The sequence below is a fragment of the Eleutherodactylus coqui genome, chromosome 2, assembly GCF_035609145.1.
Source record: "Eleutherodactylus coqui strain aEleCoq1 chromosome 2, aEleCoq1.hap1, whole genome shotgun sequence".
NCBI classification, from domain to species: Eukaryota; Metazoa; Chordata; class Amphibia; order Anura; family Eleutherodactylidae; genus Eleutherodactylus; species Eleutherodactylus coqui.
In genome coordinates, this window is record NC_089838.1 from 323,962,400 (window position 1) to 323,968,271 (window position 5,872).

A 5,872-nucleotide genomic window follows, 5' to 3' on the forward strand; every position below is an offset into this window, starting at 1 on the left:
ATGAAGATTGCGTTAGCCATCATGCATAGCTGAAAAAGGGATCCAGAACTAATTAAGTCTGCAGATGGACGGTAGATTATATCAAGTGCAGGTAATATGGCCCCTGTCCCTCTGGTCCCAGGACAGAATTTTGTTCCAAAATTGGAAAAATATTTTTAATAAATGTAAGCACATGGTATCAATTTTTTTGCAGAATGCCTCTGTATAGAAGAGCATAGCTGACTAGAGTATATCAGACAGTTGAAAAAGGTATACTGACTTCTGCAGACTTAATGGATCTCAAAAGGACACTGGGCATCTGTTATGTGAATGGAGCTATGTGGATACATTTGCCATGAACATGATGTGAACAGAGTTTTCGTTTTAGCAATATACAACATTTTCCATTATTGGTGGTGTTTTTTTTTTTCATTTTTATGTGAAATCTTGAAGTATTGCAGTTTTCACACTAGCCAAAAGAGCATCAATAATAGACAGAGGTTTCCTATTCTCATTCTTCAGCTTTGCTGGTACACAGTCAGCAGAGGTGAATTATGGATAGCTCTATTGTACAGATAAGAGTAATAAGAGTAGGTCGTAATGATACACACTATATACATAAATACAGCTTTGTATGTAGCTCCCCTGTCACTATCCGCAATCTGCAGCAGGGAATATACTCCGTCACTTACTGGAGACTGTAATACTCTATGACAGCGGTTCTCAAACTGTGCTCTGCGGAGCCCCTGAGTCTCTGGTGGCAAACCTATAGCACGCAAGCCAACATCCGCTCACCATGGTAGCGATTACTAGCCGGGTTGCCACAGCTCCCCAGCGGTAATCACGCAGGAGAGGACAAGTGAGAAAAAGTTCGGAGCTCACACACTGACATCAGTGTACACCAAGGATCAGCGCTGAGAAGAGGAGGAGAGGCATTGACTACAAGGAGGAGGTAAGTATATGGGTTGGGGGGCTATTACTACTGGGGCTACTGTGGGGTTACTACTGAGGAGGTTAATAATATTACTGTGGGGTTAATATTACTGAGGGAGTTAATACGATATTACTGTGGGGTCACTATTACTACTGGGGCCACGGTAGGGGTCACTATTACTACTGGGTCCACTATTACTACTGAGGGCCACTGTGGGGGTCACTATTACTAATGAGGGCCACTATTACTACTGGGGCCACTGTGGGGGGTCACTATTACTACTGGGGGCATTATTACTACTGAGTGCCACTGTGGGGGTCACTATTACTACTGGGACCACTGTGGGGGTCTCTATTACTATTAGGGGCACTGTAGTGGTCACTATTAATACTGGGTCCACTGTTACTACTGAGGGCCGCTGTACGTGTCACTATTACTACTGAGTGCCACTGTGGGGGTCACTATTACTACTGAGGTTCACTATTACTACTGAGGGCCACTGTGGGGGTCACTAATACTACTGAGGGCCACTATTACTACTGGGGCCACTGTGGGCATCACTATTAATACTGGGGCCACTGTGGGGGTTACTATTACTACTGGGGCCACTATTACTACTGAGTGCCACTGTGGGAGTCTCTATTACTATTAGGGCCACTGTGGGAGTCACTATTACTACTGGGGCCACTATTACTACTGAGGGCCACTGTGGGGGTCACTATTACTACTGGGACCACTGTTGGGTCACTATTACTATTGGGGCCACTATTACTACTGGGGCCACTGTGGGGGTCACTATTACTACTGGGGCCACTGTAGGGGTCACTATTACTATTGGTGCCACTATTACTACTGGGACCACTGTGGGGGTCACTATTACTACTAGGGCCACTGTAGGGGTCACTATTACTACTAGGGCCACTATTACTACTGAGGGCCACTGCAGGGATCTCTATTACTATTGGGGCCACTGTGGGGGTCACTATAAATACTGGGTCCACTATTACTACTGGGGGCCACTGTGGGTGTTACTATTACTACTGAGGGCCACTGTGGGGGTCACTATTACTACTGAGGGCCACTATTACAACTGAGTGCGACTGTGGGGGTCTCTATTAGTATTAGGGCCACTGTGGGGGTCACTATTACTACTGGGACCACTGTGGGGTCACTATTACTATTGGGGCCACTATTACTATTGGGGCCACAGTGGGGGTTACTATTACTACTGGGGCCACTGTAGGGGTCACTATTACTATTGGTGCCACTATTACTACTGGGACCACTGTGGGGGTCACTATTACTACTAGGGCCACTGTGGGGGGTCACTATTACTACTAGGGCCACTATTAATACTGAGGGCCACTGCAGGGGTCACTATTACTACTGAGGGCCACTGTGGAGGTCACTATTACTACTAACGGCCACTATTACTACTGGGGCCACTGCGGGGGTCACTATTACTACTGGGGCCACTGTGGGTGTCACTATTACTACTGGGGCCACTATTACTACTGGGATCACTGTGGGGGTCACTATTACTAGTAGGGCCACTGTGGGGGTCACTATAATTACTAAAGCCACTGTAGGGGTCACTATTACTATTGTGGCCATTATTACTACTAGGACCACTGTTGGAGTCACTATTATCACTGGTGCCACTGTTACTACTGGGGCCACTGTGGGAGTTACTATAATTACTGAGGCCCCTTTGGCAATCACTATTACTACTGGGGCCACTGTAGGGGTCACTATTACTACTGGGAACACTGCAGGGGTCACTATTACTATTGGGGCCACTATTACTACTGGGACCACTGTGGAGGTCAGTATTACTACTGGGGCCACTGTTGGGGTCACTATTACTATTGGGATAACTATTACTACTGGGGCCAATGTGTGTGTCACTATAATTACTAAGGCCACTGTAGGGGTCACTATTACTATTGGGATAACTATTACTACTGGGGCCACTGTGGGGGTAACTATAATTACTAAGGCCAATGTGTGTGTCACTATAATTACTAAGGCCACTGTAGGGGTCACTATTACTATTGGGGCCACTATTACTACTTGGACCACTGTGGGGGTCACTATAGGCTTCACTATTATTATTGGGGCAACTATTATTACTGGGACTACTGTAGGGGTCACTATTGCTACTGGGGCCACTGTGGGGGTCACTATAATTACTAAGGCCACTGCGAACAACAGTCAGGGGCTCCAAACAAAGGCCCATGGTGGGAAACCTATAGCACGCAAGCCAACGTGGGGGTTACTATTACTACTGGGGCCACTGTGGGGGTCACTATTACTACTGAGGGCCACTGCGAGGGTCACTATTACTACTGAGGGCCACTGTGAAGGGGCCACTATTACTACTGAGAGCCACTGCGGGGGTCACTATTACTACTGGGGGCCACTGTGGGGGTCTCTTACTATTGGGGCCACTGTGGGGCACTATTACTATTGGGGCCACTATTACTACTGGGACCACTGCGAGGGTCACTATTACTACTGAGGGCCACTGCGAGGGTCACTATTACTACTGAGGGCCACTGTGAAGGGGCCACTATTACTACTGAGAGCCACTGCGGGGGTCACTATTACTACTGGGGGCCACTGTGGGGGTCTCTTACTATTGGGGCCACTGTGGGGCACTATTACTATTGGGGCCACTATTACTACTGGGACCACTGTGGGGGTCACTATTACTACTGAGGGCCACTGTAGGGGTCTCTATTACTACTGGGGCCACTGTAGGGGTCACTATTACTACTGAGGCCACTATTACTACTGGAATCACTGTGGGGGTCACTATTACTACTGGGGCCACTGTGGGGTTCACTATTACTACTGGGGGCCACTGCGGGGGTCACTATTACTACTGGGGGCCACTGTGGGGGTCTCTTACTATTGGGGCCACTGTGGGGCACTATTACTATTGGGGCCACTATTACTACTGGGACCACTGCGAGGGTCACTATTACTACTGAGGGCCACTGCGAGGGTCACTATTACTACTGAGGGCCACTGTGAAGGGGCCACTATTACTACTGAGAGCCACTGCGGGGGTCACTATTACTACTGGGGGCCACTGTGGGGGTCTCTTACTATTGGGGCCACTGTGGGGCACTATTACTATTGGGGCCACTATTACTACTGGGACCACTGTGGGGGTCACTATTACTACTGAGGGCCACTGTAGGGGTCACTATTACTACTGAGGCCACTATTACTACTGGAATCACTGTGGGGGTCACTATTACTACTGGGGCCACTGTGGGGTTCACTATTACTACTGGGGGCCACTGTGGGGGGTCACTATTACTACTGAAGGCCACTGTTCAGGGGTCTCTATTACTATTGGGGCCACTGTGGGGGTCTCTATTACTACTGAGGGCCACTGTGGGGGTCTCTATTACTACTGAGGGCCACTATTACTACTGGGGCCACTGTGGGGGTGAGTATTACTATTGGGGCCACTGTAGGGGCACTATTACTATTAGGGCCACTATTACTACTGGGACCACCCTGAGGGTCACTATTACTACTGAGGCCACTGTAGGGTTCACTATTACTACTGAGGCCACTATTACTACTGGGATCACTGTGGGGGTCACTACTACTACTAGGGCCACTATTACTACTGGGAGCACTGTGGGGATCACAATTATCACTGGGGCCACTGTTGCTACAGGGGCCACTGTGGGAGTTACTTTAGTTACTAATTAGGGGTTACTATTACTACTGAGGCCCCTGTGGGGGTCACTATTAACACTGGGGCCACTGTAGGGGTCACAATTACTATTGGTGCTGCTATTACTACTGGGGCCACTGTAGAGGTCAGTATTACTACTGGGGCCACTGTAGTGGTCACTATTACTATTGAGGCCACTATTACTACTGGGTCCACTGTGGGGTCAGTATTACTATTGGGGCCACTGTAGGGGTCATTACTATTGGGGTAGGTATTACTACTGGGGCCACTGTGGGGGTCAATATAATTACTAAGGCCAATGTGAGGGTCACTATAATTGCTAAGGCCACGGTAGGGGTCACTATTACTATTGGGACCATTATTACTACTGGGACCACTGTGGGGGGGGGGGTCACTATTACTATTGGGGCCACTATTACTACTGGGACCACTGTGGGGGTCACTATTGCTACTGGGGCCACTGTGGGGGTCACTATAATTACTAAGGCCACTGTAGGGATCACTATTACTATTGGGGCCACTATTACTACTGGGACCACTGTGGGGGTCACTATTACTACTGGGGCCAATGTTACTACTGGGGCCACTGTGGGAGTTACTATGATTACTGATGCCACTGTGGGGGTCACTATTACTGCTGGGGCCACTGTAGGGGGTCACTATTACTACTGGGGCCACTGTAGTGGTCACTATTACCACTGGGGCCAATGTTACTACTGGGGCCACTGTGGGAGTTACTATGATTACTGAGGCCACTGTGGGGGTCACTATTACTACTGGGGCGACAGTAGTGGTCACTATTACTATTGGGGCCACTATTACTACTGGGGCCACTGTAGGGGCCACTATTACTACTGGGGCCAATGTTACTACTAGGGCCACTGTGGGAGTTACTATGATTACTGAGGCCACTGTGGGGGTCACTATTACTACTGGGGCCACTGTAGGGGTCACTATTACTATTGGGGCCAATAAAAATTATGTTGTGATAACCCACGCCCCTACCCCATCCTTTGACCACACCCTCTGTCCCTCTTTGGGGCTCCATGAAAAACTTTTGCTTCAAAAAGGGCTCCATTGCTGAAAAAGTTTAGGAACCACTGCTCTACAAGATTTCTCGTCAATGACCACGCATTTCAGCAGCCATAAAGCGTATTCATCTGATGATGATTTGTTAAGGCCAGCAATAAATAAGAAAGAATAGAGTAAAATATGAAAGGAAAAACACACACGGTAGT